We start from the raw sequence: 26,806 nt of genomic DNA, 5'->3' as shown, positions 1-26,806 counted from the left end.
CCCACAAGACCTCTAGGTGTACACTGGTAAAAGAGAACGCGGTTAAGGTTTGCTTTCGCTGGTACGCCCCCCCCCCCCGACTAGGCTGCATGCAATGAATTTAGATTACCCGGATACGTGCTGGCATGGATGTGGAGAAAAGGGTGATCTGGGGCACATGTGGTGGCATTGCTCGGTTATCCAGGCTTATTGGTTGGAGATCCGTTCGAAGATCAAGGATGTTACTGGCATGCTGCTCCCTTGACCCGCGTATACTAGTCTTGGGTGATGTGCCTGAGGATGGGTCTTTCCCAATGACGGGTTCTAGAGCAGCTCTAACTGCTCAACTACTCATGGCTGCTCGAATCACAAGAGCTCGATTTTGGAAATCGGTGGAAGGGCCACATGTGGCGTACTGGTGGGTGAAGGTGGTGTGGGAATTGATGGGTCTCGAAAAGCTCACTGCCATGCTAGAGGGGAAGCTCTCGAAGTTCAGGCGGATCTGGAACCCTATGTGTCGGATAGAGAGCAGATGTTTTTTCGACCGAACTTGCTGAGACACTTTATGAACTCCTGACAGGCTTGAAATTGCTTACTTTGCACAGAAGGACACTGCTAAGGTTTGCACAGGCTCCAATTTTAATCCTTTTTTTAAAATTCTTTTCCTGTTTTTCCTCTCCCTTACTTCATGTTTACAATTGCATTGTTCCCCAATGAATTGTTGATGAATGAATTTTATTCGTGTTTTAGCTGAAATTGAATTGATGAATTGATACTGTGTTATGTGTTGTTGAGCGTGGAGGGGTTTAGGAGAAGGGGATTGGATTGAATTTCTCCTGATGAATTGATATATGTGCTTATTCCCTTCGTTTGTTATTGTTGAATTAACTGTTTTTGTTTAAAAATCTAATATAATACATTTTTTTTTTTTTTTTAAAAAGAACAGGATTTTCTTTCTTTAAATTGCTCACTTATGCACAGCTATTGCTGGGTAGAACCTGGGTCCGCTTGAAGCAAATCAATTATGTTGCTTATACTCATCTCTGTGTCTGTTGGTCTTATCTTGTTTGCAGTACAGTTACCGGATTTTGGTTTTTACAATTGGCACCCTGTACGTGGATCCATTTGGAGGATGATCCATCGTATTTCGGGGACGGAGTGACCGAGTGTTGAGACCACCGAGTACCAGGGATCCCTGCCAAATCTGAGACGAAGTTTGTTGAAATCAGGCGAGTCTGTTTCGAGTTGGTTGTACAAAAATATTTTGCTAAATATTTTTCCCAGGTGAAACACCATTTTGTGTAAACATTCCTGGGTTCAGTAAAATGCGCACTTGTTGGGCAATGTTGTGCTGTTGTAGAAAACCCACTGGGTTAGAATATGGACAGCATGCACCACCAGAAGGCTCTCCCTCTTCACGATATGTATATCAAATGGGTTAGGAGCAATTGTTTTTAATAGTCTTTGGCCTCGCCAGACCAGATATGTACCTGTTTTACAATGGTCTGATTTTGGTAGTTTTAACTGGCAAGGATACAGCATTTGGAGTCCGTTTTGTTGCATAAAAAGGCTAGGCCAGCTGGTTTTGATGCGGTTAGGAATTGTCGCAAAGAGGCAACCCAGTGCATCAAATGAAGACAGAATCACTTACCTGCAAGGTCTTGGCATCTGTATCATGGATGGCACGGGTGGGCGCCACGGCTCCTGGGATCCTTGCACCACCTACCATCATGAGAGGTACCGGGGAGGCACCAGAGGGGCGCTCCATGAGTCTTTCCTGCTGGATGTTTCCAGGGTCAGGGCGGCTTGTCACTCTTGCAGGGTTTGTCACTTACTTCTGGCAATACTTCCTCTTCCTCACCCGTTTCCCTGAAGCTGGTGATGGATGGCAATGGGGTCGGAGTGTCAGAAGTCAGGGCAGTCCGAAAGAGAGCCAATAGAATGGAGCCAGCGGTTGTGGATGATGCAGCTGGCAAAGGGAGAACCAGTAGGACATATGGGGAACCAGAGGAAGAGTCCTCGTAGAGAAAAGGGAAGGGAGACAGCGGTACGTATGATCACACCGGGCTGCGTAGCTCCACAAGCAGTGGGAGAAAGCACACAACCCAGTAAGAGGGAGCACCGAAGAGCCTGCCGCCTGTTATGCCAGGGAGAGCACCAGGAGGTGGGGAGCTGGCAAGAGGAAGGAGAGCGGCGGAGCCTCAAGACGGAGAAAGGTAGACAGAGCGCGCCACAGGGCTGGCAGCGAGCAGAGAAAACACGAGAACCCCAGAGACAGAAAGTGAGAACAAACAGAGCTCGCTAGACGAGCAGAGAGGAAAACACAGCGTCTTGTTTTTTTTCTCTCTCTCTCTCTCTCTCTCTCTCTCTACCTTTAAGACGAATACATTAAAAGGAAATGGTGTTGTACAGCAGATGTTATGAAAATATATAAGCGCTCCTTCACAGATGACAATGCACTCACTTCCCTCTCCCTCGATTCAGCTTTACTGGTCAACAATAGGATTGAAAAGGCCACCGCTCAAATGCCCATGAGAGAGGTGCCTTCTACACTTGTCCCACAAAGAGAGGAGACAGCTGATGGTGACGTGCCTGCTAGAACAGTTGCAGCACACTATATTGAACAATTTGTATATGTCAGCTTTTCCAGACAAGAACTTAACACGATAAAGCTATCCATCCCAGACATAAGGAAGAACCCCACCGGGTTCTATAAGGAAGTACAGACGGTCTTGGCTTCTTAAGTTTTTACCTTAAAAGATATAATTTATTATTTCCCGTCATTTTACCTTCCGATTTATGGAAGCAAATCAGAAACATAAAATGATAATGGGGCCTGGGGGGGAGGGGCATGGCCAGAACTCATGGCTGCCGACATACAGAGAAAAGCAGGTGAGAAATCTCCAGAGAAAATATAAGCATTACTTAACGCCATCCTTGCTAAACTTAAGACTTTAGTACCAGAGAAAATGATTATATGGGAGAAATTAACAGCCTGCATTCAGGGAACATCTGAAGGGGCAAAAGAGTATTTCAATAGATTTGAGCAGGTATGTGCCGACTACAGCGGACAAGATTTGAGCACTGAATCAGGAAAGATATTGTTGACAAGTGTGTACATGCTCTCTTGCCTGAAATTCAGTCTCAAATCACGGCTTCAGAGAGTGCCTGGCAAACAAAGACACCTTCCAAAATACTGCTGATGGCTCAGTATTATGACAACAGAGTTAACAATGAGAAGGAAAGGATAGACAAGACGAAAGTAGATCTGAAGACAAGGGTGCTGTTATAGCAGGTAGCTAGGGGAGCGTGAGGATATGCCCCAAATAGGGGACAGGTTATGCAACACACTGGCATAGTGAATGAGAACCAGTATGCCTACTGCAAGCAGGAAGGCCACTGGAGGGTGCAATGCCCAATACACCAGCAGAAGGGAAACAATATGTACACGAGACGAGGAAGAGGATGTAGTAATGGCATGCAGGGACCAAAGAGAAGTCAGTTTTCCCAGCCTCCACAGTTCAGCAATAATACAGCAAATACAGACACGCATCACCCGACTAAGCCTGCCAACATTTTCAATAACACTCCCTCATGAAATTATTTTTCTGAAGACTTCAGATCGGATGACATATTCTTTGGTTAGGACAGCGTGAAACAGGTCCTGGCACCTACCCCTATCCCTGTCAATCAAAAAGGACCCTACATTACAATGAAAATTGGGGATAGGCCACACACATTTCTAGTTGATACTAGTGCACACAAGTGCTCTATTGATCACCTATCGATTCCAGATATTCCGCTGTCAGGGCAACAAAATGTTTCTGTAGGGTTCGCTGGCACCCCTGTAATAAGTCCAGTCTCCAAACCAGTACCTATTTCTCTAGGACCATTCACTGATGCATGTCCTTTTCTATTGACAACTAACTGGTGAAAACTTGTTAGGCTTAAATTTACAGAAATAATTATATGCGGTTATTTACTGCTCACCCGATGGTGTATGTTTTGCTACTTCACTGCAGCACACTTCTACATCTCAGTTGTTAGCACTCCCACTACACAGTGTACCCACTCATTTATGGGCCCTTAGCGATAATGACGTGGGAATGCTCGATGTAGAACCAGTATGAATCCAGTTAAATGCAAAATGTCACATTATTGCATGTTAAGATGGATTTCTAAAACTCTGACTTGGTGAGCAGAGGTTTAGGAGGCCACACTCGGTTTAGTGAAACAGGGGAACCTTCTGGACAAGCCAGACCAATCTAGGTAGCTCGGTAGGCAGTCAAGACTAAGTCTCAGGAGGGGTGCGAGTGATCGGAAGCCCAAAATGAGCACACACAGTAACGAACCACAAATTACTCTTAGACAAGTGATTATGAAAAATATCTATACATTTATTGTCAGCCGGTCCAATTGACACAAGCAAACTTCAGTTATATAAAAACTGTTCCCACACAAATACTCTACTAAATAATATCTAAACAATACATTTTCTAATGCAACCAAGGAGTAAAACACAGCCACAACCTGTAAAGAGAAGGGAGAGTTAACACACTGGGAGCATTAGACAATTATTTTGAGTCGTTCCCTGACTTTCGAGTCCAGCCCTAAGAAGTGGGGAGCCTTGTGCTCAACAGTACAGGTGTGCGTAAAAACGCACAACCTCGCAGGCAGAACAAAAAGCGGGTCTTCTTGGGAGAGCTGTAGCAAGTCAGGAAGGGGCTTGAGGCAATGAAGAATTGGTTCCCACTATTCGAGTAGGGTCTGCCCTTGATGGCAGAGCAGTTTTCGAATGGTGAGAATAGCTAGGGAGCGCAGGCTAACCCAGCCAAAAGCAAATATCTTTTTAGGGATATTTGTGCGTAAAATAGATTGGTTGTGCCAGGGGCCACCAGTAAGTGATGAAAGTACTCAACACCCTCGGCACAGTCAGACTAAACTTTGCCTGTTTAGTTGAGGTCGCTAGTAGGTTCGAGTCCTGCAGTTTAGTGGGGGCTCCGGCGTGCAGTGTCTGCAGGATAGAACGATCGACCACAATGGGACAGTTGCCTTTTCTCATCTTCTAAAGGAGATACAAAGAGAATTACGGTGCAGCAGGCTTCAGGCCACAGGAAAACGGGTCAGCAAGACATCTACAGCGACCGTCACCAACAGGTAGTGACATGGGAATCACAGATGGGTGCAGCATGATGCACTCTTCTAATTCGGGACCTATAGGAGGTAGGCCTGTGAAATCTGGCAGAAGAGGGCACAGGACCACCAGCAAGCGATGTCCCAAGTCTCGGGTTTCAACTTGAGACGGTGGCCATTCTGCGGGATACCCCGAGGTAGAGGTTGTTCCCACTACTCCAAAGTCTCAAAGCACCTTGGCAGGCCTTCTTGATCGATGAAGAATACAGGGGTCCGATGGGACAGCAGATGGCAAAGGGTGCCAAAAGCTAGTGCAACTCCAGCTGTTCCACAAGTCTGTTTCTTCATACAGGATACTTGGCTCCTTCTATAGTTTGGGAAGAAGTCGAGTGATCGACCTGCAATGGATGCAGACCCCCTTCTCTTATCCAAGATTAGCTTTACGCCAAAATCGAGGACTTCCAATCAAAGATCTGCTCTCATGCAGGCATCCCAGTCGTGGACCAATCACGGTTCACAGTGGTCCCAGTCATTCAGGCTCTCTAGACATCCTGACACCAGTAGTGTGGATTGGGACCAGACAGTCCCAATCTGCTTCTTGGGCACACACACGTGACATTCAGAAGCCCGCAAAAAACAAACAAACAATCTCTTTCACGGGAGGCTGCATGCCCAAATAAGGAAAACCCAGGTTACTCGACCTGGGTGAAGGCAAGGGACAAAATGGACATGGGACAGAACAAAAGAATTTGTGGCTCAACCATTTTCAGACCTGGCCACAGTCTTGACCCAAAAGCGGTAAACAGGACGTGATTCTGTAAAAAGAAGTAAAACACTTATAAAAAGTAACTGCTATCACCAGTTCGTCCAAGACACACACGTACAATCACCAAAAAATCCTTTGGGAGGGTCTAGGGTCATAAACCAAAAAAAGGACCCCAGTGCATGGTACTGGAAGGTACATTGTGCACTGTTAAAAAGTTACGAAGAAATGGCAACATAGTCGAAGACTAAAGGAAACATAGTTTCCCAGTACTGACAGCCTAAAGGACTTGTCAGTTTCCCCCAAGTGAACAATAGCCCTGGCTAGCACAGAATTTATTTGAAGAAATTCCAATATTGAGGTTGCCTATTTAGGATACGTCCTGCCGAAGTAGAGTAGGCGTCTTGCACCAGAAAGAATACAGGCTATTTTGAACATGGCAGTTCCAAACACATAAACAGGTTAGAACTTTTATCGGGACGACTTCCTATTGCAGGCAATGGATTCCGAATTTCAACCTTTTTATTAAGCCATTGTTAGCACTAACGAAATAATATGTAGTTCTACCTCTACCTTGGTTTTGCAGCTTGTCAAAATGCTTTTGATATGCTCAAAACCGCTTTGTGTTTCGCGCCAGTATTGGGCACACCAAATTACACTAAGGAGTTTGTGTTATTTGTGCATGAAAGAGATGGTTGTGCTTTGGCTTTTTTAACGCAGGAACATGGGGGAAGAATAGGCCGTGCAGCTATTTTTACTCCACGCTGGACCCTGTTGCATGCGCTTTGCCAAAATGTTATTAAAGCTGTGGCTGCTGCCGCTGCATCAGGAAGACAGAGCGAAGGTATGGTTTTGGGTTACTCCTAAACCGTCATGGTGCCTCACTCTGTAGATGTACTATTGACCAGAACGCAAACACAGCATCTCACATCTGTTCGCCTCACTAGATAGGAGGTCATTTTGTTTGCATCTCACATCAAAATTAAACAATGCAACACATTAAACCCAGCTGAACTGTTACCTCCCCTAGAGGAGAAAAGCATTCCTGATACCAATCTTGATTGCATTTTTATCATCGAAAATGAAACAAAAGGAAGAATTGCTTTGACTGACACCCCTCTGCCATCATCAGACTGAGGAATATTTTGTGATGGTTCTTGCTTTAATCTTCCGGACGGCACATCTACTGCGGCCTATGCAAGCACCACACTAGACACAATGATAGAAACTAGGAGGATTCCTTACAACTCCGCCCAAGCAGCAGAAATAATTGCCCTGACTTCAGCTTGTGAGGTATCTGAAGGGTTGAAAGTAAATATTTATACTGACAATCAGTATGCCTTTGGAGTAGCTCACAATTTTCGGAAACTATTTCCCGAAAGAGGATTTCTGACATCCCATGGAACCAAGATTCAGCATGGTCCATTGATAGTGCAGCTTTTATCAGCACTAGCATTACCTGTACAGCTAGCAATAACAAAATGCACAGCCCACCAGAAGAATCACTGACAGTATTGGGAAAGGCAATGCTTTTGCAGACCGAATTGCCAAACAAACAGCCACAGACTTACAGTCTGGAATGGGCATATTGGGTACTGCTAGATGGGTCGCTGAGAGTGGGATGATGGAAGAGGGCATTAGCAGTGTAAAAGAGATTCAGGTCGACGCCACAGCTGAAGAAATCAAACAGTGGGGATCGGGACCAGCCCAAGTAGATGAGGAAGGTTGTTGGCTTGACCATGACAAACAGAGATGGATGTTACCTAATGTATATGTACAAGCTATAGTGACCATGGCCCAGCCCACATAAGCACATTTGTAAACACGTAGACATGGTGTGGAGGGACTCCAACATACCCAAAATAGCAGACCGACTGGTCAAGAATTACATGATCTTTTTACAACATAACATTGGGAAAGGAACACCAGTACATAAGGGCAGCTTTGGTCCACCTTCCATGCCCTTTGAGGTAATAAACTTGGATTTTGATTGAGATGGAAAGGTGTCAGAATGTTCAATACGGTTTGGTGGTAGTTTGTGCATTTAGCAAATGGGTTGAAGCTTTCCCTCTGAAAAATAACACTGCAGTGTCAACAGCAAACGTAATGCTAAAAGACTACTTTCCCCATTTTGGTTTACCAAGTGTAATCTGGTCGGACAATGGTTCCCACTTTGTAGCATCGGTCACCAAGCACGTGTGAGGGATTGCAGATAAGAAAGAAATTTCATTCCGCAAACCATCCCCAATCGGCTGGGTTAGTTGAGAGACACAACTGCAACCTGAAGAACAAGTTAGCTAAGATATGTACACACAGCCAGCTAAAATGGCCTGAAGCCCAACCATTAGCCTTAACATCAATGAGAATGACAGCACAAGCAAAAACAGGTCTGTCCTCATATGATATTGTGATGAGGAGACCTGCTAATGTATGGACTGTACCGAGGCTGAAAAAATTGTCTGAGATTGAGTATTCATTTTTGGTAAACTATTGTAACCAGTTGACTCAAAACTTGTGTTTGATTCACCAGCAGGTGCGAGAAGCGTTGCCTGATCGATACATGGATCCTGGCCACTCTATTCGGTCTGGTGACTACGTTCTGGTGAAAGACTTCCAGAGGAAATCTAGCATGGAACCGCGCTGGAAGGGGCCACTTCAGGTCCTGTTGGCCACCCAGACTGCTGTGCATGTAGAGGGGAAAAGGGAAGAAGAACTAAATACATGCAGCAAATCTGAAATGAGTACCCTTGCCCTGTGACAAATGTGTAAAGGAGGGGGTAGCTGATTCGGAACAGGAATATGTTCCTCAGCACGTACCTTTCAGTGACAGAGAATACACTAACCCAAACTGTAAGCAGCCAGACATTTCACCTTTATCAACCACAGACACATTGTTTGAGGATCACTTTGTGCCCGGGGTGTCCAGATACAATCTTCGAGCATGAAAATAGCCACTTCTTGCAAGTAGGAAAGCGTGGTATTTTTTTTTAGTACTGCACCCACAAGAAACCGACGATATTCCCTCCATACCCTACAAAGACGCCTGGAGGTAGAAAGGAGCAGAGAAAAGAAGACTCCAAGCATGATAGGCCACATGGTCAGGTGCCACCCAGAGGTGAACTTATAAAGCCTTTATCAGTGAGGCTTGTTAACGGACAGTGAAAGACTATGCCTCTGTGAAGAAATTGAGAGTTTTGCCACTGGAATGACCACGTCCAGAGGATTGTGGGCAACAAGAGATAATGTGCTATGTATTGTATTTATAATAATGCATGTAACAAGAAAAACAGTCCGCTAGACCCACCCGTGCTCCCTACATTGGCTCTCTGTCTAAACCTAGATACCAAAGATAAAGAGCAGGCAGCTCAAATTTCCAATCCATAGCTGCTAACTACTGGAACGCCCTTCCAGTAGCCATAGACTGGACCCTGCCCTTCTCTCATTTCATAAAAACCAATTCTAAGGTCATACACCCTTTACTCTATGTGACCTACATAGCCTCAATCTGCAACCTTACTCCGCTTGGCAAATATGCAACCATCACATAAAGTTTGCCTACTCTCTATCCATATTCTTAAAATGTACTGTAGTCCTGTATAAACTGTAACCATATCCTTAAGCTGTATTTTGAGTTCTGTTCCACTTGTAACCAAGCCCTAAGCTTGCTACATTTGTAACCTATTCTTCAAGATTGCAGAACTGTAACCATATTCATAAGCCTGTCGCACCTGTAACCAATCTCTTAAGCATGTACAATCTGTAACCATATTCGTAAGACTGATGCATATGTAACCAATCTCTTAAGTTTGCACTTCATGTAACCACTTTCTTAAGTCATGTGCCCAGTTGCCCGGGGGTTAGGTGCACAATACAAATGTAATAATAAATAAATAAATAGGACCACACTATATGAAATGGGTCAACTTGATCTATACTCAACTTATATCAAGGGCCAGAACTGGCTCCAATTATTCCGATAGGTGGGAACTGCAGAATGGGACGAGACAGGGGTCCCTGCTGTCTCCTATGCTATAAATATTAGCAGCGTAACCCGTGGTGGCATATTTGAGACATGAATATAGTGATGCTGGCATTGAAATAGATGGGGTGCGGCACATAGTGTCCATGTATGCGGATGACCTGGTGCTTTACCTAAATAACCCAGAGGTAAACTTGCCATACGTGTTGGAGGCGCTAGACAACTTTGGTACACTGACGGGGATCCAAATCAAAAAGGGCAAGTCATGTCTATTCCCACTGGTGGGGATGACGACTCTCAGAGATGCAGAGCTGCCGGTTCTGCCCTTGCCATGGAGTAACGACTCCTTCAGATATTTAGGCCTGAACATACATCATTATCTCAAGTGCGAACATGAAATTAAAACAGTGCGGGCAAAGGAAGGCCTGGTTAAGACAATGGAGTTTTGGAGCAAATTACCCTATCGATGGAAGGGAGGGCAGCATCGTTAAAAATGGTGGCACTGACGAGACTAATGTAGTGTTTTGGAAATGTCCCATATTATATCCCACGGAAATTCTTTATGGAGTGTGGAAAGGCTACCTATGGCAGGGGGTAGACACGGAGTTGCACTTCACATATTACAGGGCCTTACTCACAGGGGGGACTGAAGATCCTGAATTTTGAATTGTACTATTTGGCGTGCCAGCTGCAGTATGTAGTGCAATGGATGGCAGATGACCCTATCGAAGCTACTATTCTGCAACAACCAGCGCTGAAAAGACTCTTCCTCAGGGATCTAATCTGGACTTCCCTAAGGGAACATTACAGCCACCCATAATTTAGTGAAATTGGGAATACAGATATGTAGGGAGACCTGCAGAACCATGAACCACTGGCACCCAACTACACGCTACAAATTTAGTAAAAGCACACACACAAAGTTTTAAATCCATTTAAAAAAGTAACATATGCTCTTTGTACCTCTGTAATTTCTACGCTGTCAAGTTACCTTTGACGTTTTCTAGGTCCAGATAGCTTTCCATCAGAACGCGTGGGCTGTACTAACAAAGCTGTTCGAACTTGAAAGATACAAACAAACAGTGAGTGTAGGTCTTATAAATTAAACATTGCAATGTATTCTTACCTTTTAAGAGATCAGCTCTTCCTGAAGCATGCAGTGGCGGAATGTCTCTTCCTCCTCCCCTGTGTGCGAGTAATTTGGGACCCCCAACCTTCACTCCTTGGCTGTCCTACCTATAGCAGGCAATGAGTGTATCAGTCTTGGGCACACCAGGATAAAGTGCATTATCGATTATGACCACAAGCTATAGAAAATGAACACAAGCAAGGTGTGTAGCTATTATTTTTATTACAAAAAAGCGCAGGTTTACCTTTCTTGACACACACAATGTCAATATGTGCCCACATTGATACAATATGCTTATCGGGAAACAAGATGAACGGATATACTAATTAGGCACACAGTGACAACAAATATAGCCCCCCACCCTACTGTATGCATCTGGTCCCCATAAGCCTGAGATGGATCAACCCTGGTGTCCTTTATGTAACAGACCACAAATGGCAACACAATCTATTTATTGTGCTAAATGCAAACTGCCAATGTATCTAAACACAGAAATTGTCAGTGCATCGACACTGGTGCTTAACACAACCAATGCCCATTTTTATAGCCATGCATTGACTGTTAGCTTCAGAGAAGCCTTTGACATGCTGCCTAAAGATTACTTTTCCTGGGTTTCCAGGCTGAGGTTTTTGCTTGGTATTACCTCCATGTCCCTCTTCCAAATCCAAGTACTTACCTTTGAGGCCCCAACTCCTTGACAGGAACCCTTTTCCAATTCTAAATACTTCACCTATTACCCTTGGTTACATTTTAACTGTCCCCAGTCAAGGAACTTGATCTTTTCGCTACGGGGCATTCAGGGTCAACAGTTACTGTCACTGTGTGTACCCTACCTTGCACGTGGGCGAGGGGAGGGGAAAGCAGAAGGCATTCCTCATTGGGCCTCTACTAGGCAGAGGGGGACCAGTTGAAGCTGGATTTACACTGCAGCAGCTGCTGTGCCATAGTGCCGCTGCCGGGAGCATTTTTATTATTATCATAATTTATTATGGTATTTATTGAGCACAGACCTAGCTTTGAGAAGCAACAGAGCGCTTTACAGAGGTACACACCAATACAGATACATAACGGACCACTTTACAGAGGTGTACAACATTACAGATGCATAAGGGAGCGATTTTCAGTGGTAAAAACAGAAAAGATATACAGCAAGGGTTAGGATACAGAGTGGCACAGAGGAGGTGTACAGCTGTACCAGGTGGTAGGGAGCAGAGGGGAGTGGCGGGTGGCGCGAGGGGTGACGTGATGGCCTAGGTGTTGAGGAGGAGAGACTGTTTGAAGAGGCAGGTTTTGTGTTCTTTTCTGAATTGTAGGAGTACATTGGGGAGTCTGATGCCGACGGGGAGGAGATACCACAGTCGTGGGGCGTAAACCGAAAAAGGCTTGCTTTCTGGTCACATTCTTTTTGCAGCAGCGGATTTGAAGTCTGCACATGTCCTGGCTTCTGGTGGTGCATTGTCCGCCGGAGATGCTGAGTTTCTCCGCGAGGGAGCATGGGAACACCTGCACCAGCCCAGGCTGGGAAATCATTGCGTTCCCATTGAGAGGCATCAGGCCATTCTTGGGCCCACCTAGTGTTTTTGATTTTATGTCTTGAGGGAGCAGGTATTCCTTCAACCATTGCAGTGATTATAGTAGGGGCTGAGCCAGCGGCACTGGTCCCATTTGGCCTGTGATTTAGTACGTGCACAGCCGATATAGTGGCTTTGCGGCAGGATGAAGGGGCGGGGCCTGCCACAGGGCTCGCCCAGTAAATGTGAAGTAGGCTGAGCCGGTGGACTGTGTCCTGCTTGGCCCATTTGAGATACCTGTGTGCGGCTCACCACAGTGGTATGTCCAGTACTCCGGAGTGGACCAGGCGGGAATGATTGCCAATATGTCCTCCCAGAAACACATAGCCAAGAAGGCCCAAATAGTGTGGCTCAGAATCTCTTCACTTTGAAAAATCAAACCCTTCCATCTCGACGTAGGACTCCCGGACCGTAGTGCAGGCCCTGGTGGTCTTGCACATCGATGGGGGAAATGCTCTCCTAACAGGGCTCCCAGCTATTCACTTCGCTCCCCTAAAAGCAATCCATCATGCTGTAGCACGTCTTATTACGGGAGCACGGCAATTTGCCCGAATTACCCACATCCTAGGCAAACTACATTAGCATGCCTGATTTACAAGTGTCGGAGTTGTTGGCCTTAATTACAGCTTGGTTTAAGTGTAGGGCTGGACATGGTATTAATGAGCGTCTGTGTGCCTGACATTTTGTAGCTGGACTGAGATATGTCGGTGTGTCCTGCTGCTGCTCTGTGTGTTTCCTGTTGCTTTTGTTTAAAGTTATGGCTCTGGCTGGAACAAAGCATACTTGCAAGTGCAAGCATGTGGAGGTCATCCTGAGGGAGAGTCAGATTCCTCTATGCCCCTACTAGCCCAGAAGAAAAGGAGTCATGGAGAGAAGAGACATGCCTCTGATAGGAAGGAGAGAAAGATTGACCTCAAAGGTTTGCAGGATGTTCACCATCTTTGGTGGAGGTCCGTGAGGATGGCTTCCTCTCCCTTATTACAGTCGCCCTCATCAAGTTCTTCATCTTCCAGTAAGGTGGGATTTTGAGGAGGGAGGAGGATAATCTGAGTGTCAAATATATTGACAAGGACATTCTGGGGAAAGTGCTGGGACAAATCAAATTGAGGATTACATGGGGGTTTCCCTCTTAGGGGGTACATGTGGCAGGAGGTGACCCTAGAGTCAATTTAAAGTTGTCCAAGGTGGGGGTTTCCATTTTTTTCGGACATCAACGACAAGAGTTTGTTGAAATGGCTGGGCTCAGAGCAGATTATCATGCCCCGGTTTATACCAAATAAGTCTCTTTGCAGAGGTGGTAGAGATTGATCCCATTTTGGTCAGCTTGGTGGGTCGTTCCTCTACGGCAGCAGAGGAGGCGGCTGTGTGGGATCCCATGTATAAAAAGCCTGATTCTGCATTCAAGAAGTTCTATGTGGGGGCGCATCTTGCTTTAAGGGCAAATACTTATGCTTTGTATGCTGCCAGCCTGTGTTGCGGAACTTCCAGAGAAAGGATTCTGCAATTACGGTTGAGACTGATTGTGCGCCCATTCTGGAAGACATACAACACCAGGTACAGTTCTTGTCAAGCCTCGCCTTTGTTGGGGTGCTAGTGGCTGCAAGGTCCCTGGGTCCAGCAGGAGACACTTGAATTTGCGTGACTGGTGCTTGGAGGATTCCCAGAAGGAGACAGCATTGAAACTGCCTATATAGGGGCCCACGTTGTTTTGGGGACAAGCTGAAGGAGCTTGTGCTCAACGTTTTTAAGGCAGACAAGCATGCTGATAAACTTAGACGAAATTCCAAGCTGGATTATTCTCATCGGTATGGATTTAGCGGTCTGGCAAGCCAGGGTCTTCCATTCAGTCTTGTCAGAGGAAGGAGGTGCAGCTCCAGGTCTCCAAGTTCCACCTTCCGCATGAAAATCAGAAGTCCGAATGTTCAGTGGGGGTCGGCTGAGGCATTTCTGCACGTATAGAAGAGTTAGTTGTCCGATGTCTGGGCCAATGGGGTGGTAAAATTAGGTACCGAAGAATCTGGCTTTGCAGGAAGGGACCCATAAATTGTTGGACAAGACAGTCACATGGAGGGTATCCAAATCTTTCCTGGGGGAAGGTTTCTATTCCTGTATCTTTCTGGTTCCGAAGGGTCCAAAGAAGTTCCGCTTGGTTGTGGATTTTGAGGAGGCTCAACGGGTTTGTGGCCAGGTTTCTGTTCAAGATGTAGATTCTACAAAAGATCATCCCTATGGTAGAGAGGGTTGACGTCTAGGTGTCTATCGATCGGCAGTATGCTTACTTCCACATTCCAATCTGGCAGGCACATCAGTAGTACTTGTGGTTGGGAGTGGAGAAGCATCATTTTCAGTTCAGAGCACTACAGCTGCCCCATGATCAGCTCCAAGGGTGTTTACCAACGTACCGGCTCCGGTGATGGCCTTGCTACACCTAGAGGGGATACAGATATTTCCTTCCATGGACGATTAATTGGTGGTACAATCAGGCAGTGTCCAATATGGAGGGCTCTCAGGATATGACATTTATTGGGGAGTAGTTCCAGACAGACCTGGGTTGGGTGCTGCTCAGGTTTAATCGTGGATCGTTCTGCAGCAGAGCTGCTGCAATTGTGCAGAATGGAGGTGGTGTCACAGTCAGGATGTTGCTTAGGACTCTGGGTCATATGGTGGTATGTGTGTTTGTGGTGCCATGGGAATCTGATGGCACATCTCCATCAGCATCATGGGAGTTCAAGGTCCCGCTGCCACAGTCTCTGACTGTGAAGGACAGTTTTCCCTGGCGGATGGAAGGGGAATGAAAAGAGAGGGTTTTCACTTACCACAGACGCCAGTGGAGCGGGGTAGGGAGTGACTCTGGGTCTCCTCGCTCACTAGGAGCTGTGGACATGGACAGAGATCTGACTCCTCAAACTGGAAGGAGCGGGAAGCGACTGTAAGAGCCCTGGTGGTCCTTTCTGACAAAGAGCAGTGGTGATCTGTGTAGGTACAGACAGACAATATGACATGGGTTACATACATGAATCATCAGGGGGCTATCAGTCTCTAGCTCTGGGGGATCTAGCCAGAAACCTGGGGATGTGGGCGGAAACTCACTTAGAATCAGTGGCATAGAGGGGCCCTCGCAGCCCCTGTACTGCAGTGATCCCTACCACGTTCCGGGGGGCTGTTGTCAAGTTTCAGGAAGGAATGCATTATTTCTGAAGTCAGAGCATTTCTTTCTGAAGTCAGAGTGCATGCACTCCATCTTTTTCTAAAGTTGGAGTGCAGGTACTATGACTTCAGAAAGAAATGCTCCGGTTGCGGCATAACGAGGACCTACGGATCCAATGCGCATGTCAGTTTGTGTTGGGTCAGCCACCAATAAGCTGATTCCTTGGAGGGGCATGGGTAATGCACTACTGCAGCAATTTTAATGGTCAACTATCCATGAGAAAGCAAGCACGATATGTGTTATTACCTAGCTAATAGTATATCTTTAGAGGAACTCTTTCGGTGGTGTCATCCTGTTGCTGGACCTCAGCGCCCTTGGTTATATTGCTGGTATGACTTTTCAGGGTCGCATGGAAAAGTAACAACGGAGTCCTTGGTTCTTCTCCTCCGTTTTGAAAAATGAAACTCTTTGGGGTGTTACATTAGCTTGTTCCCAAGCGCCCACAGATAACTGAAAAGGATGACAAATGACTCCCTTTACAGTGTTCAGAAACTCCACATCTTGTGGTTTATTATGAGATATTCTGGTGCCCTTTGTGATTACACGTGTTTCGATGACTAAATCATCTTTTTGAAATCAGGGCTATTAGTATTACATAGAAATTTATAATTTTATAATTTACACATGTGAAGCACATACCATGATATTCCTATATTAACAACATATGAGAGAAATTCATTTATCAAGTAAGAACATTCAAGTCAACGAATTTTTTAAATCAAAAATACACAAATTAAGTAAGATGAAATGAAATTAAAGAATGGCCATTTTAGTGAGGGGTGAAGGGTAGGAGTGTTAAGGATGGAAAAAAACAATTAGATGAGAAAAAAGAGAAAATGGTAAGTTAAACCACAAAATACCATAAGGTTAAATTTCACTATACATTTCAATGGTGAATGAACAGGTATTCATGTAAAAGTCCATGCACTTCTTGATTTATATATTTTATTTTTTATTATTTATTTTTTCATATTATTCTTGATTTACTTTTAATTATTATGTTATCAGGTACTACGCACACAGCCTTACCTAGTTGCACTTTTTCCCAATAGTATTCTTAATGTCTTGTGAATAATTTCATGGGTTAAATCCCAGATCCATCTACAAAAAACAAAAGGAATTGTTGTTGGGAAGAATGTTCGTCCTGTTAACTGTCTTTTAGGTTTTGATGATAATCGTATCCTATCTGGTATTGACATGTATATCACCCATGTGTTTACATTAACCGAATTTGTGCTGGCTCACGTTTCTTAATTCTTATAAAGAAAGAGTAGAAATCCTTAAATGGTTGGAAAAGTGTTCTATGAGCATTTTTTCACTTGTTGTTGACTGCCCTTCACGGTAAGCACAGCAAATTGAGAGCGTTAAATTTACAGGTTTCGGTTCTCTTGCGTTTTAAGCACACACTTTAGTAATTGTTCAGAAATGTTCCATGTGTTCCCGCGTGTGCGAAATAAACCAGACCCCTTCGTCTTTCTAGTCCCCCTGTGAGCGGGCTTACCTTTTCTTCACTGCGTCCCGTGCCAAAAAGTCCTTGTGTTTACGGCGTCCCCACCAGACTATTGTATGTTAATCACAAAGGGCACCAGAATATCTCATAATAAACCACAAGATGTGGAGTTTCTGAACACTATAAAGAGAGTCATTTGTCATCCTTTTCAGTTATCTGTGGGCGCTTGGGAACAAGCTAATTTAACACCCCAAAGAGTTATTACCTAGCTAGACTGGCATGTGGGTGAAGCCAGTCTAGCCACTTCTTACTGTGGCATGGTATTTATTATTGGGCATCTATTATAAAGCAAGCATGATATGTTATTACGTGGCTAGGATGGCATTTTAATGCAGCCAGTCTAGTTATTTCTTACTGTGGCATGGCATTTTCTTCGGAGGATCCATGGTAAAGTAAGCATGATAAGAAGTATTACGTGGCTAGGCTGTCATTTTGGTGCAGCCAGTTTGGAAATGTTTTCGTATTGTGGCATGGTATTTTAAAACCAACAGGAGTATGTAATTATGTGGGTATACTGCCATATAAAGGCAGGGCCATCCTGGACATGTTTTCTTAAGGTATCATTACTGGCATTATGCACAAAGCAAAAATGAGTATGTATATGGGAATACTAGCATGTATTGGTGCAGTCATCATAAATATGTATGGGCACAGCTAGCATGACAATGTTTTTATACTTGCATATAGTGTGAGAAAAGGCATCATGAAAATGTGTTAGCAAATTTTTATTATTTAATACTTGTATAGCACAACACACACAAAATACTTCTTTTCACTTTTGGTGAACTTCATCTATTAGATTTTTAGAATTGGAGTTACCCTACCAAAACCAACTCCAAACTGTCTGGCCTTTTAGCCAATTTTTTCACAGAAAGTGTGCTGTATAATGCACCATTTTAACCCATTATACACAAATATTTCTCTGTAGGATCCCTTGCCCCCATCCAAACCCTCTTTGAATGGTTCAGGCTCTTTCGCTATGCTCGGTTGTTTTGGCATATTTGAGGGAAATGTTTGCACCTCTACAATTAAAAAAGTCACCACCCATTACCGGGTGAGTGGCTGGTGGGTGAATGGGTATGAATATATGCATTTAAGGCTTGGGCTCATGCAAGGGGCATTGAAGCATGGCAGTTTTCTCTTGTTATTACATGGAGGAGGGTTTGTGGTGGGGGCTTCATAGCACAATGGGGCAGGCAGACTGAACATTTCCTTCTGTGGCATGGCATTTTTACTCACATAAAGGGCAAGACCAATGCAATATGTTTTCTTACATGGGGAGGGTGTGGGTACTTGTGCAGTCAGAAAGTAAAGGGTTTCTTATTGTAGCATTGCATGTTCTACTGATGTTAAGGGAATGTCAGCATGATGAGTGTTCTTAGATAGTGGGCATTTGTGCAGCCAAACAAGGAAATTGTTCCTTACTGTAGTATTGCTTGTTGTACTGGCTTTGAGGGCAAAGTCAAAATGAAGAGTGCTCCTACATGGTGGTGCAGGAATTTGGCAAATGGTTGTGCAGCAGCAATAACATGTATGCTTCCTGTGGCAGGAGATCATTACTAGCATTAAGGGTAAAGCCAACAAGACATTTGTTGCAAATAGGGATAGTGGCATATTCTGGCAGCCCCAGCATGAACAGGCTTTCTTATGGTCTCATTATTGTGCGTAATATTACGGCCACATGCAGAGTTGGCTGGTTGTCAGGGCTCAAAAGCCATGTACTGCCCTCTAGGTTCTACGTTAGGTGAAAGATTTAAGGTTTGATTAAAACACATACTTACATCTTTCACCCCTGCAGCAGCATGATTATCAAGAGCATTGTGCATGCGTGGTGGCCCAGGCTGGCCTGGACTGTGGAGTGGCCCATGGATTGTTGCCAAGCTTGGGTGTGGCAGCCTCAGCATGGCACGTGGGGGGGGGAAGGGCACACATTGTGTTGCACTGTTGCTTAGAATCCCTGAGAGCTGTGCATATCAGAGGAGTGAAGAAAGGAGACGTGGGCATAAAGATGGTCAATACATCCTGCGCCTATCAGATTATCTATTGTTGTAGTGTCAAACTGTTGCATGTGCACAGAAATGTAGTGACTCTGCCTTATGTCACTGCAAAAACACACCAATGTAAGCTGTGCCTACTCACGCAGTTCCTTTTTTTAGTCCTTTTAGATCCAGTTAGCTTATCAAATTTGTAAGTCTATCCTTAAAATCTGTCAATTATTCAAGCATCAGAAATGGTTTGGTCATGCATAGGTTTATTTTCTTGTGAAGCCGACACGTGTTTCGATCCACATTTCAATCAGAATGCTTTATCAAATAATTAAACCATGTGCATAGATTATACAAGCATGATTATATTGCATGATAAAAACATAGTATATTCCAGAAATGGCATGAAAGTGATCAGTAAATTATTTTCACAGTGTAACAACCAATATACATTCAAATTTGTGAAGTACAGAGTTGGGAAAAAGACACAGAAAAAGACAGAGGGGAGAAAACCGGAGAAATGCTTAGTTTGAGTGTTGATGGGAAAGGTAATGGTATAAATAATGTGATGTTGTGTAGTGTGACAAATCCCCAGATGTCGTCACTGCCTCCATGGAGGAAGCCCCTTCCCCATCAGGTCAAGGAGGTGAGACCACTACCCGATAGTCACCCTGGGAGTGGTACTCAGCGGGTGGATCTCCTGGGGAGGGAAATCCGGAATGTAACGAGGGATGGCACCTTGGGAGAAACGCTGTATAATTCACATACACCCCACCTTCCCTCGCCCTGTTATCCTGCATTGGACATAATAACCCCACACACTTCCATGTAATAGTGTGAAGGCATCAAGCAGAGACAGACAATTAAATAAAGTTTAGGCTAAAAACTTTTATTAAAGAAAAAGAGTGTTGGAAAAAATAGTTAGATCTGAGATTCCTTATACTGGATTCATTCAAGAGTGCTTCACTCAGATAATAGCAGACTTGAACCAACTAAGCTTTTGTGGGTGATCAATAATAGCCGAAATTCAATCCTTGTCTCAATAGAGAACCAATGCAAATCTCGTCTAGCATCCAAAACGTGGTCTCTCCTATTGAGACCCGTTATGACCCTCACCGTGCTATTCTGTATAATTTCAGTCTAGCACAGTCCGTCTTATTTATACCTACAAATAGGCTGCTGCAATAGACCATTTTTTAGCATACCGTAGCTCTAGCCACATTCTCACAATTTGCTCAGGAGATGTGGGGACAAAGTTGTGCTAGCAGCTTAATATAATATGCGGAGGAGGAGACCAAGCTGATCACTTGGGCATGCATATTCCGATTTTGATCTAGATAGATCCCAAGTGTTTTAACTTTAATTTCGTCTCAGTCTCACATCCAGGCACCAGAAGAAGCCTATAATCTGCTCCCAGCTTTATAACTTTATTTTCTGTGCCAACCATCATCAATTCCGTTTTTTCTTTGTTTAGTGCAAGACTATATTCTATCATCCAGGCTTGAACTAATTTGTACACCTTACTGACATTTTTAACATCTTCCTCATGGTTCCCAGACAGTGGGAACAGTACTGTGAGAATGTTATATATAGAGGGTAAGAGAGAAGCCCCTTGGGGTGTCCCATAGTACATTGGTGCCGGCAAGGCATTTGCAACCTCACTACAGACTCTGCAGCGTCTGTTACTGAGAAACAGGCTGACCCAAAGCGCAGCTTATTCTGAGAAAGCAGCCACTTCCTTTAATCTGGTGATTAATAATGGATGGTCCACCAGATCAAAGGCTGCGGACAAGTCTAACAGCATAAACTGTACAGTTTGCCCCTTATCCATGGCTTGCAATAATCTGGATTTCAGGTCCAGCAGCGCCATTTCCATGCCGTGCCCTTGCCTAAAGCCTGACTGCCATTTGTTTAAGATGTTGTTATGTTTATAATTTCCTGTGGAGTACCACAAGGCTCATCCTTGTCCCCTGTGCTGTTTAATCTGAATATCTGTCCCTTGTTCAAATTCTTTGCCAAATTTCACCTTCAGTATCACTCGTATGCAGTCGATACACAGATTTATGTCCGCTTACCGGTCAAGGCAGTTGACCATATTTTGAAATGTGCAGAAAAAGTTTGAATGTGGATGCTCGACAAGAAGCTCTAACTGAACCCCGCTAAAATGGAAAGGATTGTTTTTGGCTCAAAAAATAAACTGGAGACCTTCTACCCTATAGTGCCATGCCAGTCTCTGTTTGGATTGCTTCCAAATATACGGACTCTGTAAACAAACATAGGTTGTATCTAGCAATCAAATCTGGGGTACAACCTGCGCATTAATCAGATGATTAAATCAGTGTATTTTCAACTGATATTGCTGAAACTCCTTCTCCCAATTATTCCTGAAGAGGATAGATCAGCGGTGGTAGGTACTCTTGTTAATTCCATGCTAGATTACTGCAATGGACTTCTTGTAGGCTGCCCTAACTAACAAGCTGCAGCACCTTGCAGTAGCCCAAAATTCTGCAGTTTGATCTTTTCACTGCCATGGAAGAGATCAGCCTCAGAGTTTTGGAGGACAATTCACTGGCTACCAGTTCACCAGCGGATTCAATTCAAGCTGTTGTGTCTTGTGTTTAATGGTGTCCATGGTCTAGCACAATCACATTTAAATTTAAAGATCAAGACATATACACCCACAAGATCACTGCGGTCGATTAACCAAGATCTCTTGATAGTCCCCTCTTCTAAGTCTGTTCGTTGGGGGGGGTGGTGGGGGCAAATCGACGTTTCTCAGTGGCTGGTCCACAGGCCTGGAACCGTCTGCCGGTCCATCTAGTCTCTGATGATGTTTAAGAACCAACTAAAAACATACCTTTTTGAGTAAACTGCAACTGAGTAGCTGTAACTGTGTTTCATATTTTTTATAAAATCTGCGCGTAGATATGGTTCGCCGATTGGTTCCCTTGGGATATGCGCATTACAAATAAAAATAAAAAAATACGTTGTGATTTTTCAAATATTCCAGAATCTGAATATATGCTACTCCATCTAAAATGTTAAAAAGAAAATGAGTGTTGGGGGATGGCCCGATAATTAGCTGGCGTTAATGGACACTTACCAGGCTTTTTTAACAAAAGGAGTAATCCATGCATTCTTGAGTATATCTGGAACGTGACTTTCCCTAAAGGAGGCATTTACAAATTTGCAAAGAATCCATATCAAAGCCGGTGCACAGGCTTTTATTAACATTACAGGGCACATATCCCCTTTACAACTTGTGGGATTAAGATTGGTAATAATCACTGCGGTTTCGGCTTCAGACATGAACATTCTGTTTTGAGGTATTCTGGGAAACTTCTACCAGTCCTGACATTTTTTTGCTGATCTCGATGATCGGTTTGATCCAGTCGAACCTCCCCAAACCAGTCCAACTTCCCCAACATAGCTTCTTGGATGGAGGTTCACCATCCAGCGTCTTTAATTGGTACGTCCAATTTGCTGGGCCATGGATCTTCCAATTCTTTTAATATTTCTTTCAATGTATATTGAGCTTTGGCAATCCTGGTGTCAAACATCATTTTTTAGCTGATATGACTGCTAATCTGTACTCCTTGGACCTCACATTATAAGCCTCCTTGTCATGAGTTTCCTTAGAATACTTCCATACATTTATGTATTTATTTAATTATAAAGTGCACATACAACCCAGAGGCATTGAGGCGCTGTTGCAATTACAAGTCAGGTACAGGTCAGGGAGGCACACTTAGACAGTATGATATTGGTGGAAAGACAAAGCATAGGTAAGGTTTACATAGGTTACATAGTGACAGTGTTTACATACATAACATACATACTGGTCATACTGAGCATACTGAGGTAAGGTGTGGAGGAATACCAGACTTGATGGTAAGGGTAGGGCTCTTGTTTTGTTTTGCTTTTAACTTTTGCAGGTCTGGCGAAAACCATGCATTACCTTTTTTGGTAGGGACGAGCCTAGTTCTAAGTGGTGCTAGGGCATTACTGGCTTTCTGAATTGTCTGCTGCTAGACACTAATGATGCAATTCAATGACTCTGGTTTATAAACAACATCCACCAGCGGTGAAATCCAAGCTTCCATAGCTTCTGGGTTAGCTGCTTCATATTTCTAGAGATTATCATGTTTTTTTAATTAACTTGGTCTTTACATTTTTTCGCACATACCATCATGAAATTAATGAAGAAGTGATCAGATCAAGGGCAAGGAGATACCTCAACACCAGTAGTTTTGATATTATGCATTGCCACCCAGTCTAATGTGTTCCCTTTAGTATGTGTTGGGATCTTTACAAATTGACAGAATCCTAGATTACTCAAAAGAGCTTCCAAGGTATTAGCTGAATGATCAGTTCCGCTGCCCAACCAGAGATTACAATCTCCCAAAACCATGACCTTGGTGTTGGGTTTAAGAAGGGGTAGCAGTATATTACAGAGTCGTGAGGAGAATTCCAGCATGGGGATAGAGGTCTGTAGACCAGAACCACATTTACTGTAGTTTCTGCGTCAGTCCTAATTTTTATCCGATGCCTTTCGCATCCTTCTATACCGGGAGCATCCACCTCCCAGGCATCCAGCTCTGAATTGATTTTTCTTTTTTTTCTTATTTTTTCTTTTATTATTTGGGGCATTATTGCAGCTCTGAATTGATAAGGATGGCGACCCCCATCTAATCTATCCTGTTGTATCATATCGTAACCAGGGGGAATGCAGAGAAATAGTGGATCCAGCAACATTGTGAAGCATTTTCTGTTAATGCACAAAGATCCACATCCTGATCCACTATATACGAGGCTACATCTATTGCATGCTTCATCAAGGATCTGGTATTCAGTAGAACTATTTGAAAAATTAAATTAGAATCTCTGTTAGTAGTAAGCTCCCCACTAGCAAGTGGGATATCATTTAAAGGCCCTGAACAGACCTTTTGGCTATATTATTGGGCCCCGGAACCAGAATGCCCATACAACACAGAGACATCAAGACACACAAAGAACAGCCCAAGACCACCAGGAAAAAGACGGGAGCACCCAAGAAGAACGTGGATTGAGTCTGACCCCATCACCCCTTACATCACAAGAACAGAAGGACACCCTCAATACCCGTGACATAACGGCGACGAAGATCTCAAACAGCAACCCAAACATCAACCTAAATGACCAATTCAACGAAGAAGAAGACTCCACGGACCTCCACCTAACTGGCACAAACGGAGAAGTAACACCAATCAACAGCCAAGCTTTCAATCTAGCAGACCGCCTCAATGAAGTTGCAGCTTTCGCTGATCCTCATCCACCCCCAATCAATGCCAATAACGATGCACCTCAACTAAGAAACCACAAACCAAAACAAGGAGCAACTAACAAGCAAAGCCACACCAAAAAGATCCACTGCAACCTCATCAATGCAAGGTCAATGTCCAAATATGCCACTGAGATATACGATCTGCTCTGCGACGGAGGGATCGACATCCTGTTTGTAACAGAAACTTGGCTGGACGAAAACTACAAGATCACCCTCAACAACTGCCTGCCTGAATACTTCAAATGGGTCCAAGCAAACAGAAAAACCAAAAGAGGGGGAGGACTGGCAATAATTCACAAGGAACACCTGGATATCAAAGTAGAAGATCCACTAAACATCGATAAATGTGAATCCCTAATCATACGTCTAGCAGCAAGCCCCAAAACAAACTTGAAATTCATTCTAATATATAGACCACCAACCTACGATGCAACCTTCATAGACGCCTTCACAGAAGCAATCACTGTCCTATCCATCAACACAATCACCTGATAGTTCTCGGAGACTTCAACATCTGGTTCGAAGGAGAAACCACGACTATACAATAATCGCTAACCAGCCAACTAGCAGCAATGAACCTACAACAACTAGTCAAAGGAGCCACCCATTCGGTAGGGCATACACGTGACGCAATCTTCGCGAACAAACTACTCCTTACCACGGCACCCCCAATACAAATACCCTGGAGCAACCACCTAATCATCCCCTTTGTAATCAAAATGTCCACCCCAACAAACAGTCAACCGGACAAAACAACGAACACCATGAAAAGAAATTGGAGAACCATCAAAAACTCCAACCTGAGTGAACTCCTGGAGCTAAGCAAACCACACCCAACATTCATGGAAGAAGATGACCAGGACAAAAAAGTAACCCTGCTGCAATCCTGGATTACGACAACTATAGACAACATCACCAAAGAAAAACCCTTCACTTCTTCCCATAAACCGGCAATGGCAAAATGGATCACGCCACTACTTAGCACCATGAAAAGAAAAAACCGAAGACTAGAACATGATTGAAGAAAACAAAACGACGCAGCGAACAAAATGAAATTCCTACAACACAACCGGGCATACAAAAAGGAAACACAAAGAGCAAAGAGGAAACACTGCGACAACCGAATCTTCGAAAGCACCAAACACCCAAAAATAACTCTTCAAAATCATAAACGAAATCAAAAAACCCCCGGGATGTAACAGCACACCAACTCCATCCTGGAAACTTTGCAATGACCTCGCAGACCACTTCAAAAACAAAATCACCAACATCCAACAAACCATACAAAGCAGACCTTCTGATCAGACCACGACCCCTCTACACCCAGGAGGAACACCCTAACAAAACTACAAAGCTTTCCTGAAATATCAGTGGAGACATTCGGCAAACTGGTGAATGAAAGCAATAACTCAGGGTCCCCCGAAGACCCCTGCCCACCAGTGTTAGGGAGAATTCTCTGTTTAGGCTGAATTTCCTAACCTAGTTAGTCCCCCAGCAGCTTTTCTGGATTTCTGGAGTTTGTTTTTTTCTCCTGCCAAGAGTGAGTCTCTTTTCCTCACACTCTTGGACATGATTTGAGGGGTTCCTTTGACTGTTAATGTGTTTTATGGGCTATGGGGTCTTTTACTCCATAGGGTCTCATGTGTTTTTACTATGTGTGTTACACAGCACCCTCAGTGCAGTGACACAGAGGTGTCATAGTGACACCCCACCATAGACTCCATAACCTGGGACTGACTACTGTCTCCCAGGGCATGTAAAGTCACCATTGGCTTTACTAGTCCCAAATTATGAACAGAAACCAGTATAAACCATCTTATTGTGGACGTACTGGTCGGGGCAATTCGATTGCCCCGGGGTCTATTATTCGAGGGGGCACGTCCCCATCACCCCTGATCGAGTTTTGGCTGGTGGCAGTGGATACTACTTTTTATATTCGACCGCAAATATATCGCTATGGGATTTTCCCATTGTTCGAGGCTACCAACTTTAATTATTTAATTCTCATAGCCTCGAACATACTGCCGGTTTATTTATTTAATATTAATTCACGGTTGGTATTTTTTGCCAGAACTCGATTCTAAAATGGCGTTTGTGTTCTCTTCTGTGACTCCAACCCAAGTCGAGCCCTTTGTTCCACTTTTTGGCAGGCTTCTCCACAGAAGCCTCCAAAAGTGGTGCCACTCTGTCTGGGTACCACAGGGGGTGTGGGAGGGGGTTTAGGCA

At 44.2% G+C, this 26,806-nt stretch overlaps 1 protein-coding gene across 4 annotated transcripts in view; it reads right to left on the bottom strand.

Moving 5' to 3' along the window:
* AMZ2 (archaelysin family metallopeptidase 2) overlaps window positions 1-26,806 on the bottom strand; it is a 591,533-nt gene that overhangs the window by 552,743 nt on the left and 11,984 nt on the right. For 3 of the 4 annotated variants that reach the window (XM_069655059.1, XM_069655058.1, XM_069655062.1), the window contains exon 2: window positions 10,981-11,090. The gene's annotated coding sequence lies outside the window, so the exon portion shown is untranslated. Of the gene's footprint in view, window positions 1-10,845; window positions 10,916-10,980; window positions 11,091-26,806 lie in introns of all 4 variants that reach the window. The other variant, XM_069655060.1, reaches the window with a different exon arrangement.

This window comes from Ambystoma mexicanum, chromosome 3q (genome assembly GCF_040938575.1).
Source record: "Ambystoma mexicanum isolate Mex_15411 chromosome 3q, UKY_AmexF1_1, whole genome shotgun sequence".
NCBI lineage: Eukaryota > Metazoa > Chordata > Amphibia > Caudata > Ambystomatidae > Ambystoma > Ambystoma mexicanum.
This window is presented reverse-complemented; position numbering and strand designations above follow the sequence as displayed.